This window comes from Myotis myotis, unplaced genomic scaffold, assembly GCF_014108235.1.
Source record: "Myotis myotis isolate mMyoMyo1 unplaced genomic scaffold, mMyoMyo1.p scaffold_m19_p_7, whole genome shotgun sequence".
Taxonomy (NCBI): Eukaryota; Metazoa; Chordata; class Mammalia; order Chiroptera; family Vespertilionidae; genus Myotis; species Myotis myotis.
The window spans coordinates 60769085-60783971 of NW_023416379.1; the positions used below are offsets into that span (position 1 = coordinate 60769085).

General features: G+C 37.1%; 1 pseudogene; it reads right to left on the bottom strand.

Annotated features, from left to right (window-relative positions):
* Positions 1-1299: 1299 nt before the first annotated feature.
* LOC118660728 lies at positions 1300-5612 on the bottom strand (annotated as a pseudogene).
* Positions 5613-14887: the final 9275 nt, after the last annotated feature.

Here is a 14887-nt window from a genome sequence, read left to right on the forward strand (position 1 = left end):
CTCTCAATATACCAGTTAGGGTGAATTTTGCCTAATAAATTGATATTGAGGAGTAGATAATTTCGTGCTTGGCGCTATAACTAAGAAGAATAATGGTAAAAGTAAAAAAATTTCAAAGTGAATTCAGATACTAATTAGGCCTTTGTTTTGTAGATAACTAAGCATCTTGGAAAGAAAAATGCAAATGCTCACTGAATACATTGACTTGTATCATAATTATACCATTAAATATACTGAAAATACCAGTTACCAAGTTGATTATGAAAATAGGTAAATTAAGTTGGTTACCATAGTTGCTGAGTTTATTATTGGTTGTTCTCTTTAAAGTTTAAAAGAAGTTCAGAAAAACTCAGAATTACTGTGAGAATTCTCCTATTTCTCAGGGGTCAGAATATAACTATCTATGGAAATAGAAGGAAACTCTATTACTATCTTGTCTATATATCATTTCTAGGACTACCTCAGGAGAGAAAGAGTGACTTGTATCTTAGGAGAATGGGGAAAGAAGAAATAGAAGGAATTTAACTTCTGTTCTCTTGGTATCAGCTATGAAACCAATCAGGATTTAAGAAAAAGTTTTAAAAGTAACTCAGATTTACACCCATCCAGTCTAGGATGAATCCAGTGTAAATTAGGTTTCCTTATTCAAGCTGAAGTATTTCATAGAAGTAGTTATGTTAAATATTTAATGTTAATGCAATTGCTGAATTATATAGTAAAATTAGCAGAATGGAATATATTTATCATTGAATCACCAATTTTTAAATGTGAGGTATATATTACACAGGCTTACACCAACTTTACAGTGATGAGAAATATAGACAGATGTAATTATTCAGCAGGATTATTAATATTGTTTATGGTATCCATTTGTAATATGCTAATTTAAGAGGCATATTGAAGGTATAACAGAATTTGAACAAGGATGTATTGAGATAAATAAGCAAAAAAATGTTTCAGTAAAACATATTCTCCATTTCACATTTTAATATGGCTATACAGAAAAAATAAAATACTGATAAATTCATGTTAGAACTAGATGTTTCTAGAAGTATTAGTCAAAATTTTGTTTATTATATTTTAAAAGCACTAATGGTGCTTTTAATGGAGAGGCTAGTGAAAGGAAAGCAATAGTAATCCCTCAGTAAAACAAGACATTCATTTAAAATGTAAAAATTACTTTCTGAATTGATCAAGTTCATGTTTATTTTTTAAAATATAAGTTAACGTCAATTGAAGCATATTGTTTTATTATGCTATTTTTTTTTGTTTTACAGTATAAAATTTTTATATTTAGAATTAGGCATCTGGACTCAGTGTAGATGATCCCAGTTTTGTTGGCAAATCCAAAGCATCACAGTCAGGAGCCAGTTGAACATATGCCTTCTTCTGGACATCAGGCCTGATCGGGGTGTTGACCTCGGCCCCCTCAATGTCATAGAGCTTCTTCACAGCCGGTTTGGTCTGGTGCTTGTTGGCCTTGACATCCACAGTGGACACTGGTGTGTTATTGTCTTCCATCTTCTTCATGGCTGACTGGTAGTCAGGGGGAATTTGATGATGGCATAGTGGTCATGCTTGTTTCTCCTGGGTGCGCTCTTCCGAGGGTATTTAGGCTGCCTCCGGAGCCTTAGTGTCTTTGGCCGTCGGAAGGTGGGTGACATGTGGATTTTTGTGCGTGTGTGTGTGGCTGTGGATGCCTTTCAAGTGCTTTCTTTTGCCTTCAAAGCCTTTGCTTTGGCTTTGGCTTTGGGAGGAGCAGGGGTTTCCTGCTTAGCTTTTGGCACTATCTTCGTAAAAAGATATTATGCTAATTTCTTGATCATTAATGTGTGCACAGGTGAGTCAACACTAATTTGTTATTTTGCACATTAATGTTGCAATGGCACTATTAGATATTTACATTCAAACATATAATAGGTATTTTTCCTCTGGGAAAATTTTATTTTTCTTGTTTACTAAATGACATTCTCTGGAACATGCTTATTTCAGTCACTGTTTGGGCAGTTATACTTTGTGAATGCAGTTTTTTGCCAATAGGACTAATTATTTGTTGATTAATGGTTCTAAAATTTTAATGCTTTTTTCTTAGTGTCTCTCAATCAGTTTAAAACTACTAAAGTCATAATTACTTAATAGGTTACTCTCAGATATAAGCGTTAATTGCAGGGGCAAGACAGAAAATTCTGTTGCATGAAAACTTAAATGAAAAACTAACCTGAACTGTAAATACAATGAATTTTGGTATATTTTCATTTCCTTATTCTTTAACAGTAAAAATAATGTATGTCACATTTAAATACTAAATGTTTTTAATATTATACTACATTTAAATTTTTTATTAACTTTATTTTGTTACTAATCCATTTGGATTAGTAATTTATCAGTACTGGCATCTTATTTTATTAAAAAAAAAAAAAAAAAAGGACAGTGACCCTAGAGCAGTGGTTCTCAACCTTCCTAATGCCACGACCCTTTAATACAGTTTTTCATGTTGTGGTGACCCCCAACCATAAAATTATTTTCGTTGCTAATTCATAACTGTAATTTTGCTACTGTTATTAATCGTAATGTAAATATCTGATATGCAGGATGTATTTTCATTGTTACACATTGAACATAATTAAAGCATAGTGATTAATCACAAAAACAATATGTAATTATATATGTGTTTTCTGATGGTCTTAGGCAACCCCTGTGAAAGGGGCGTTCCACCCCCAAAGGGGTCGCGACCCACAGGTTGAGAACCGCTGCCCTAGAGCACAGTATTGGGAGTCACACATGTAAATACTTAAAGAAGACACAATTTTTTCTCAAGCCGCTTTATTTATTTGTTTTGCCATTTTATTTTTTACTTTTTTTTATTTTTTTATTTTATTTATTTATTTTTTTATTTTAGTAAATCTTTATTGTTCAGATTATTACATTTGTTCCTCTTTTTTTCCCCCCATAGCTCCCCTCCACCCAGTTCCCACCCCACCCTCTGCCCTTACCCCCCCACTGTCCTCATCCCTAGGTGCACAATTTTTGTCCAGTCTCTTCCTGCATCTCCCACACCCCTTTCCCCACCAAGAATAGTGAGTCCATTCCCTTTCTATGTCCCTGATTCTTTTTTTCTTTTTTTTCTTTTTAAATATATTTTATTGATTTTTTTACAGAAAGGAAGGGACAGGGATAGAGAGCTAGAAACATCGATGAGAAAGAAACATCGATCAGCTGTCTCCTGCACGCCCCCCACTGGGGATGTGCCCGAAACCAAGGTACATGCCCTTGACCGGAGTCGAACCTGGGACCCTTGAGTCCACAGGCCAACGCTCTATCCACTGAGCCAAACCGGTTAGGGCATCCCTGATTCTATTATAATCACCAGTTCATTCTGTTCATCAGATTATTTATTCACTTGATTTTTAGATTCACTTGTTGATAGATGCATATTTGTTGTTCAAAATTAGTATCTTTACCTTTTTCTTCTTCCTCTTCTTAAAGGATACCTTTCAGCATTTCATATAATACTGGTTTGTGGTGATGAACTCCTTTAGCTTTTTCTTATCTGTGAAGCTCTTTATCTGACCTTCAATTCTGAATGATAGCTTTGCTGGATAAAGTAATCTTGGTTGTAGGTTCTTGGCATTCATCACTTTGACTATTTCTTGCCACTCCCTTCTGGCCTGCAAAGTTTCTGTTGAGAAATCACCTGACAGTCGTATGGGTATTCCCTTGTAGGTAACTGAGTTTCTTTCTCTTGCTGCTTTTAAGATTCTCTCTTTGTCTTTTGCTCTTGGCATTTTAATTATGATGTGTCTTGGTGTGGTCCTCTTTGGATTCCTTTTGTTTGGGGTTCTCTGTGCTTCCTGGACTTGTAAGTCTATTTCTTTGACCAGGTAGGGGAAGTTTTCTGTCATTATTTCTTCAAATAGGTTTTCAATATCTTGCTCTCTCTCATCTTCTGGCACCCCTATAATTCTGATGTTGGTACGCTGAAGCTGTCCCAGAGGCTCCTTACACTATCTTCGTATTTTCGGATTCTTTTTTCATTTTGCTTTTCCGGTTGGGTGTTTTTTGCTTCTTCGCATTTCAAATCTTTGACTTGATTCTTGCGCTCCTCTGGTCTGCTGTTGGGAGTCTGTATAATATTCGTTATTTCAGTCCATGTATGCTTAATTTCTAGTTGGTTCTTTATCATAACATCAAGGGTCTCATTAGATTTCTTGAGGATCTCAGTAACTTTATCGGCGGCTTCTAGACATTTCTTGAGAGACCTTAAAAGTGTGGTTATGAACTCAATATCCTCCATTGACAGTTTTGTCCTGTTTCTTTGTCTCCGCATTTTTTATGCTTTCTTGGTGCACCCCCTAGTGATCTTTGTGCGCAGTCTTGTTGTAGTCAAGCCTTGATTGCTGTAGTTAATACTAGGGGGATTTGACCTCCAGGCCAACTGGTTGTGAGAATCAGCTGTGTCTGCAGTGGTAAAACTTCTGTCCTCTAGGGAGGTGCTAATCTAGCCTTTGCCTGAGGCTATCCGGCAAATGGCTCTGTGCAGGGCTTAGGCGGGCAGGTTGCACGGGATCAAACAGGGCGGGCCGAGGGAGCAGTTATGGCTGCTCTCAGTCCCGTCCCCAGAGGCTCTGCCTCTCAGAGTCCCAGAAACCACTGCAAACCTCGGAGAGAAAGCTGCCCTCGCGTTCCGACCGATGCCAGACTTCTCCCGTTTGAGTCTGGGTCCCTAGAGACTCACCCAGAACTGGAGCTCAGAGTCTGAAACTCCCTCCCGATTGAAAAGGACAACCACACCCTCAGCTACCAGCCTGCTCCGCGCGTACCTCCACACCTTTGTATTTTCTGCACTGCTCCTCCTCTGAGTCTCGTATGCTGTTCTCTTTCCTTCTAGTTGAAGAATTTCCCCTCAGCCAGCTTTCCCGTGGTTCTGGGTGATGTCCGTTCTGTCTTTTACTTGTATTTGTGAAGTGGTTGTTCGAGGCAGCTAACTCCAGTGTTTACCTATGCCGCCATCTTGGTTTTCTCCATTTTATTTTTTAAGAAATCATTATTGTTGAAAGTTTTACATAGATCCCTCCCACCCTGCATTAACCTCTTCCAGCTTGCTCTAACCCCTCCCCTCCCAGACCTTCTCCACCCCATTGTCTGTGTCCATGGTTATGCATATATGCATTCAAGTTCATTGGTTGATCTCTTCCTACCCCTGCTTTCCCTCCCTCTGAGTTTCAGACTCAAGCCACTTTATTTCAAAGAGATAATATGTAGGTCATTTTTTTAAGGAAGTAGCTAATAAAAATCTACATCCATAGTGCACTGCAAAAGCAGGCCATGAGTACTGACTGCAGAAGTGGATGTGGTGGCAGGCATGGACTCTCCTTTCTCAACACCTTCCTCCAAGTGAAGCACAGAGCCCTGGGAGAAATGGCTCTTACAGAGTGAAGCGTGTGAAGACTCCGGGCATGCAGAGAATTCTGACTTCTCCAATTTTTCTCTCTGAAATGTCGCATTGTTTCCAGAAAAACTGTGAGATTGTGAGATGGTTAGGGCAGCTTCTTTTACACCTATTTTACATATTTCTCTTCCATCTCTAATAATCTTGCCATGGTTACCGGCATCACCGTGGCTTAGGGACAGCTTTCCTTAGCATACTGACTATGGGAATGCGTTCCTTCCCAGGCCCTGCCTCTGATCTCTTTTCACTGCTAACTGCTATCAGAACACTCAGTGTGGCATTTCTTTTCTTCAAAACATTTGCTAATCTCACTGCCATCTGTATTTTTTTAGAGTTCTTTAGGTGTTTGATATGCATTTGATTTGCTAAGTGGTTTAAAATATTCAAAATTTACCAAATCTACTCAGTTGTCTGTGCAAATCAGGCCAAGAAGAAAAACAGACAAATAGCAGGGTATTTATTAGTATACCATTTGCAACAGCATGGGTGGACCTGGAGAGCATTATGCTAAGTGAAATAAGCCAGTCAGAGGAATATAAATATCACATGATCTCATTCATTTGTGGAATATAATGAACAGAATAAAATGATGAACAAAAATAGATCCAGAGACATAGAAGCATCAAATAGACTATCCAACCTCAGAGGAAAGGAAGGGGGGGCGGTTGGGGATAAGAGATCAATCAAAGGACTTGTATGCATGCATATAAGCATAACCCATGGACACAGATATTAGGGGGGGTGAGGGCGTGTTCCGGGGTATGGGAACGGCTGGGGAGCGGTCAATGGGGGAAAAAGGAGACATATGTAATACTTTAAACAATAAAGAATTTAAATAAAAAAATAAAATATAATGCAATATTTTAAGAAAAAAGCCCAAATCATTACAAGAACATTTTATATTTAATGAAAGACTTGTCAGTATACTTCTATTTAGGGAAACTTAGCAATAAAATGATCAATAATGAAAAGGTTGTAGCCTTCAAGAATGTTGACCAATAGGTTTTGACCTGCTAATAAAATTGGCATAACATTTTAATGAATTAAAATTAGAATAATGAGATATAGAATTAAACTAAATAGAACAGATTAAATGGGGGGTAGAGTTAGATTCCTGGTAAATGATATCTGATGACAAAGTAATTACAAATAATTATGTAGCAAATTATATTTTTTATCTCTGCTGGTGGGAAAACTCTATTTGCTGATTAAATTTAAACTTTGTTAAATAAACTTTCAGTAAAATTAATCAGCCTGTTTATAAAAACAGTTTTCAAAAAATGTAGGTCAATATGATATGATGTACTAGAAGAATGAGGTTGAATTTATTAAGTATGCTAATTCTACTTTCAAAATTTCAACCTCTACCAAGTTACTCTGGTACTGACATGATTTTGTAATTTGAATGCATAAGGATATTGATCTATCAATACTATAGCCTAGAATTTTACATTTCCAAGGCTTGAGGACCTCTCTCTCTCTCTCTCTCTCTCTCTCTCTCTTACTCTCTTTCTTACTCTCTCTCTCTCTCTCTCTCTCTCTCTCTCTTTCTTTCTCTCTCTCTCTCTGTCTCTCTGTCACACACATACATACACACTCATCTTGTACATTACATAAATTTTTACAAAATTTTAAATCAGGGAAGACTGAACCTGACCATGTCTACTGCTAGGATCAGTGGCTTCAGTGATATGCATATTCACCAGGATCCTTGCTCATATTCCTCCTTATTTCTCAAACTGTAGGTACCCTTCATACATCCATCACTTGTTCAATCCAATTATTTATATTCTTTGATTCTGTTCCCAGGTTGAACAAATCTCCATGCTAAGCCAATAAGTTTCACGAGTACATTATGCTTTCTAGCTCCAAGGGACACCCCTTCCGCACATTCAGGCTTCTTTATGGTTTCTTCACCTGTATCTAATCATGTTCTCTGCAGCAAACTCTAGTACCCTTTCTAAAACTTTGTTCCTCTTCTCAGTGGCATACTTCACCCTCCCAGTGCTGCCAAGAAGATAACGTGGTCATCGGACAGGACCAGTGCCGCTGTAATTATATATGACATCACCCATTCTGGCCTCCTTCTCTCCTGTTGAAAGAAGAGGATTGTCTGGTCCCAATTTGATCACTCAACCCTTACCCAGTGTGGTAGATGGAATAATGATTCCTCTAAAAAGTCAACATCTTAATCTCCAGCACTTGTGAATGTTTTATCTTACATGACAAAAGAGACTTTGCAGATGTGATTAAATTAAGGATGTTGAGATAAATTGTCCAGTATTATCTAGGTTGACCCAATTTACTCACAAGATCTTTATAAGAAAGGGGTCAGAGTCAGAGCAAATATGAAGATATGGCAATGAAAGCAGAAAGCGAGGAGAAAGGGAGAGAGGGAGAGATTGATTTGAATATGAGATGAGCCAGCTTTGAAGATGGATGATGAGGCCACAAACCAAGAACTGCTGGTAGCCTCTAGAATCTTGAAAAGGCAAGCAGAGGGTTTCTCCCCTATAACCTTTAGAAACCTACTGACATCTTGATTTTTATCTCTATAAAATGTATTTTAGACTTTTGACCTCCAGAGCTGTAAGACAATAAATTTTTGTAGTTATAAGCTAACAAGCTATAGCATCAGTAAGAAACTAATATACAAATATCTCAGTTCCCATCACTTTTACAGAAATTTTATCCCATTGTCTTTTCTATTTCTTTCCCATTAATTTTAAGTATTCTTTTAGCTCCTTCTTTGCACGTGGCAAAAAAGAAGCCTACCATTAATCTTCACTAAAACTATGGCCTTACATCTCTCCTTCAGCATCATTCTTATTAAAAAAAAAAATAGTTATGTCTTCCATGCCTGCACCTAAAACTTGGGAAATCTAGTCTCTGACTCTTGTCCAGCTCTGAGTGGCTTTCTAATCTCTATGGCAGTTTCTTTTTATTTGACAAATTTAACTGAACTCTTCTTCTCTCACCTGAGGCATTTTCAGCGTTCATACTGGCCTGTTCTCTCATGGCTTCTATTTTGATAATTCTTTGATAATTCTTTTGATAATTCTTTCTGGGATTCTTCAGAGGCCTCCCTTAATTCCTCCCTTCCCGCTCCCCCTACCCCACCCCCACCCCCCGCCACCCATGGCCACTACTTATAGGTTAGTAATTGAGTCAAGGTCTACTATTTTATCTTTTTCATTATTACTTTCCATATAAACTTTGGGCGATTTAATCTACTTTCATGGTTTTAATTACCAGTTACAAGTAGACAACTTCCAGTCAGCCAATTCTAACCTTACTCTTAAATTCCAGGTATATTTATTTACTAGTTATATTTGCCTATATGTTATCAAGGCTCCACAAATATTATTTAAACCTAGAGAGGTCCTTCTAATTTTCAGTGTCTCACAGAAGAAACAGGAAATCACCCTTTCATCCTGCTGATTCCTCTTTTCACTGTGCTCAGTTGAGTCTATGTCACTAGTATCAACCAAATTCATCTTTGCATGCCACAATACCTCCACATTTGAAAGGTCATCCCATCTTTCCTCTAGAAGATTTTAAAACCCTTAACTTTCCTCACCTCCAAGTCCATTCTCTCTGCAATCAGAATGATGTTCCTAAAGCTAACTCTAATTATGTCTCTGCCTTAGTTAAAGATTTCCTACATGGTCACGTTGCCTCAGATATAGTATACGTTCTTAACGTTGCTTCTAAGGTCTGTTTTGTTTCTCTGGCTAACTTTGCAACCTCCCTCCTCTCCTCATCAGACCACTTATGCTCCAAACACAGAGAGCAGCTCCTTATTCACTAGATCTGCCTGATCCTTTCTTGGCTGTGTGTTTTGCACACATTTTTCTTAAAATCCGTTTTTTGTCTTGTTCTCCTGGAAGAAAGATCTGCCAGTTTGTTAAGCTCATACATCCCCTTTTCTCTGAATCTTTTCTCAAGTAGCCAGAATCAGTTACTAAATATATGTTTCCAGATCATTCTTTCCCTGCTTACATCATAGCACTTAGTGCATTGCAGTTATTAGTGTTGTATTCTGTCTGCCTGGTCTTTGAATTCTTTAAGGGAAAACTATGCCCCTTCATGTTATCTTTTAAAAAAATTTTTTTATTGATTTCAGAGAGAGGAAGGGAGAAGGAGAGAGAGATAGAAACATCAGTGATGAGAGAGAATCATCCTGCATGGCCCCTACTGGGAATCTAACCATGAACTCCTGTTTCATGGGTCATTGTTCAGCCACTGAGCCACAATGGCCAGGCATCTTCATGTTTTTATACCTAGTACCTAGAACCATAGTTGACACATGGGAAACATTAAGCATTGTAGCATGGATCAATGAACATCATAAGTAGGCTTGAACAAAAGATCATGTAATGATTTTCTAAAAACAACACTCAAGGGCTGTTTGAGTCAAAGTAGGGGAAGCTGTAAAAGAATTGATTATGGAAGGAAACATAAGATGAACAGGGTGCCATATGTTTCCAAGAGATTATAATCTACTAGAGGCCTGGTGCATGAATTCATGCACAGGTGGGGTCCCTCAGCCTGGCCAGCAATTGGAGCCGTCTCACCCAGTCCCAATAGGGGCCAATTGGGGCCTGCTGGCCCGGGGGGGGAGACTACAGGAAGTTGGCCAGCTGCGGGGGGAGAGCACTGACCACCAGGGGGCAGCTCCTGCATTAGATGTCTGCCCCCTGGTGGTCAGTGCGTGTCATAGTGACTGGTCGATTGGTTGACCGGTCGTATGGTCTACTGGTCATAACGGTCGCTTAGGCTTTTATATAGATAGATAGATAGATAGATAGATAGATAGATAGATAGATAGATAGATAAGGAAAGCAGTCATGTGCACAGTTTGATAGAACAAGGGACTACACAGCTATGAAAGATATGTATCCTCAATATTAACATCATACAAAGAGAGTGATGAGTTATTTATATAAGGGTTATATAAGGCTTCCGAGAGGAAGTAATTAAATCAAATAAAAATGTGACATTTTTAATGGAAAAAGGCAAATATTAATACTAGGAATTGTAAAATATAAGATGGATAATCCATTAAGTGAAGTATTGGTTTTGTGTTCCTCTTGTAAGCCAGTTGAACATGTGTCATACTCATGTGCATTTGTATACAGGGTGTCCTAGAAAAATGTATACACACTTGAATAGCTGATAGCATAATTTTGAAAATGAAATGTATTTTAATATACATTGCCTTTATTATGATTCAAAATAGTGTGTGTATACATTTTTTGGGACACCCGATATATATTCAAAAGCTGTATTCTGTTTGAAAATTTTGCTTATTACAAATTGGTATGTCTCACAGGATTTTATTAAGCAGCCTTACTGAACTTTGGCCAGAGGAAAAGTTGAAATATTTCATTACAAACTCTGATCCAGTTATGGTGAGAGGAGATCAAAGCATGGAGTCAGGTGAAATGGTAGAACTCCCATTTGGCCTGGCATCCTTTCATAGAAAGTTTAGGCTTTGTTCTTACTCCCACTTTCTCTAGGAATGTGATCAAAGATATTTAGATCTTGCAGGCCACACAATTTGAAACTGGCAGTCACCTCAGAGAACAGATTTTGAAAAGTCTATGGGGACATTATCAGAATACCATCAGTCAATTATTACTACAAATTAAACAAATATCTCTGATAACAATCATTAAAATTCATATAGATAATTCAATAACTTTACTTTGTAGTTATTTAGTCCCATTGAGGGACACTTAATTTATATGCTAAAATGTTATTTTAATAGTTATTTGATATAATTTTGATACACAGTGAGGCTAAGATGTCCACATGCGTTTAATGTTAAATCCCCCCCCCCCCCCGGGGGGGGATACATCTGCTTAAAGAAAAAAGTAATCATTATACATAATAAAAGTTAGATGGCTTTGAACTTCACTGCATCTGGATAGGAGACATCCCAAAACTTATTAGCCTTCTTTGTTAGGTGTGTCTTACCTGTTCTTAGGTTTTAAAACATTTATACTAATTTTATTATCAGCTGTCAGAGTGTCTTTGAAATTGTGTAAGATTTTTATTGAAATTGCAATTAATCTATAGATTAAAGAAAGTTGAGGAAAAGAGAACATATCTCTACTTTCCCCCTATTTTGTCTCAACAAGGTTTTAGACTTGTCTACAGAAAGGGCTTATATAATCTTTGTTAAATTTATCCCATGGTATCTATTTTTATAGTTGTTATTGTTATTACTCTAAGTGGTGTCTTGACCTACTTCACTTCCACCCTAGAAAAGCCTTTCCAAGAATTTTCTCAGCATCATTACTTTTAATGCAAAAATGATTGGAACTAAGTATTTATTGGCCATAGAAAGTATAAATAAATTGTGCTCTATCTACCCAGTGGAATATTGAGCATAGATAAAATTAAGTAAAAAAAGTATATACAGCAATACAAGTGAATCTTAAAAACACAATGCTGTTGGAAAAAAATTTCAGAGGGATACATGCAATATATAATTTATAAGAAAATTGACTTTATTATTATACTTCATTAGTTACATATATCTAACATTTTTTATGCATAAAGCATTAGATGCTTTTGTAAATAAGAGGAATAGCTCAATAACTTTTAAAATGGTTAAGAATCCACAAATAAGTAGAGATCACTAAGAATTATTGTAAATCCTTTTACTACTAACTTGTAATCCTCTTATGCAAGGCGTATGAGCAACAAATCCTTGGAAAGGCTTTTATGAGCTTTGTGTGCAATCTTAAACATAACAAGAAATATGTTTTCTTCATAAATCGAATTGATGCTGTGATTTAAAATATAATACACTTTTAAATAAAATATAGCTGTATATTATTAGAATATTGGTATTATAATATTACTTTCTTCAGTTCTTTATACATGTTTTCAATGAGGCCTACTCTATCTTATTTATTACTACAAACTGCTCTCTCACTATCCCCTAACCCTGATCTTCTTTTTTTTATTCTTATTTATAGCATTTAACATATTTGACCATATCAGGCACTTTACTTATGATATTTATTATTTAATATCTATTTCCTTTCATTAGAAGGCAGTATGGGGGTTAGCTCTCAGTGTGGCCCCTATGCTCTACTTCTCCCGGTATCTGTGTCTTAGTCAGTACTCACCCACTTTGAATCATGGATGCCTGAATGCCAAACAGCATAGTGTAGGAGTGGTTTTGTGTGACTCCTAAGAATCTCTCCAGGATAATTTAGCCTGTATTTCCATAAATATTTCAGCTTCTACCTTGCCTCCTGTCCTCTCTTGGATCATTTACTCTGTGGAGCGCCATCTGTCATATCATGAAAACACTCAAGTGGCCTTCTGGAAAAGGACGCATGGGGATGAACTGAGACTTCCTGCCAACACCAGAAACCACTTGCCAGCCATGTGAGTGACCCTGCAAGTAGATTTACCAACCCTCACCATGCCTTCAAATGCATCCCTAGCCCGCATTTTCACCACAACCTCACAGGAGACACTTAACCAGATCGCTCAGTTAAGGCACCCGTGAATATTTGACCCAAAGAAACTATGAGATATGAAATGCTTATTTTTTAAGCCAGGACATTATGATTTTAAAATACAGACATAAATGTGATTATAAAATCCTTTGTTAAAACCTCAGAAAGATATAAGGTGGTAACTCAGCTAAATAGCAGAGCTTTGCTCTCATAGCCTCAGCTTAACTCAAAAGTAGAAAATGTTATCTTGAAGATGCTTATGTGTATGTCTTTTATCTAATGAAATGAATCCAAATATGAATCATAAGGGACCAAAAACATTTTAAGAGAATTACACAGGCAGAAACACTGTCAGCTTGATATGAAAGGGACAGAGACAGTACAGAATAAAAATTTTGGATCCCCAAGCATTTTATCTACAGGAAGCATACTGATAAAATTACTCAGCTGCAAACACAGGCTGCATTTTCTGACAAAACACACACACAAAGCAACAAAAAACTGGAAGGGCAGAATTAAGGACCCACAGTACAGAAAGCAAAGAAATATGGAGAATCATGGCAGGCCCTTAGTCCTAATGAAGAAACTGCTAACATGTGCCTGGTGGGAATTCAGTCACTGTCGACCAGTTACTCCTATATGCTTCCTATTGTCATTTTTTTTCTTCAGTGGGGAATGTATAAAGGTTATCCTTTGTCTATCCTAAACATTGTATGTTAGGAGTGTGGTGCACAAATAATTTGTCTGTTTAATTCACAGGTCTTCATACTGAGAACTCAGAACTGGATCCAAGGAAACTCATTTGCACATGGACTTTATTTAGATAGTAAGATTTGGGACTTTGATGCTGTAATGCAATGAGATTTTTGAGGGCATTGGGAGGAAGTGACTGTTTTGCACATGGGAGGAATGTGAATCATTGTAGTCCAGTGGGGCAAACTAAAATAGCCGGCCTCCAAATTTATCCCCAATATTCCTCATGTTCTAGCTGTCATGCCTTGTGGAATTTCTACCCACAATGAATATAGCTGGCCTGTGTAACCAGTGGCTTGTGACTTCTAATGTAAGCAAGTAATTTTTTTTGGTTTGCCAATTCTCTCTCTCTCTCTCTCTCTCTCTCTCTCTCTCTCTCTCTCTCTCTCTCGTAGATGTACCACAGTTTTTTAATCCATTCATCTGCTGATGGGCTCTTAGGCTATTTCCAAATCTTATTATAAATTGTGCTGCTATGAACATAGGGATGCATATATCCTTTCTGATTGGTGTTTCTGGTTTCTTGGGATATATTCTTAGAAGTGGGATCAAATGGGAGTTCCATTTTTAGTTTTTTGAGGAAATGGTTTACCAATTTTAATCTCAGGTGTTTGGAAGAGTTCCTGATAACTGGACATTCAATAGATATTGAAAATAAAGAATAAATCATTTTGATTTATATATTTGATTCATTATAAATTATTTTGAAATATTTTGATTTTGTTGTTCAGTTTATGCTCTCTGTGAATTTTAGCCATTACCTTTGACTTTGATGGCGGTAAGGGAGCTATAAAGTACTTTTATATTCAGTGAGGAGATAACAGTCTATCTTGGGGAGGTAACAATCTATGTCCATATCACCAGCACAACTTACTTTCTAATATATGATCATCTTTTCTGTTTTCAGCTACCACTGTGTGTATCTAATTCCTATCACTTACTGCAACACTGACGGCTTCTTTGTTGAATTACCTTTCTTCACTATGTGGCGCTGAGATACAGACTTTTTAATATATGGGTGCATTGTAGTACAGCTACCACTTCTGTCAGCTAACTGTTGAGCATGTGTCATGTGCCATATGTTATCACATTTAATCCTTGCAGTCCTGTGAGCCAGTACTATTAACTCCATACTAAGAAATGGAAGAACATGAGGAGAATGGGGCATAAAGAAATTTAAGAGGTTGTACTAGCTATTGCC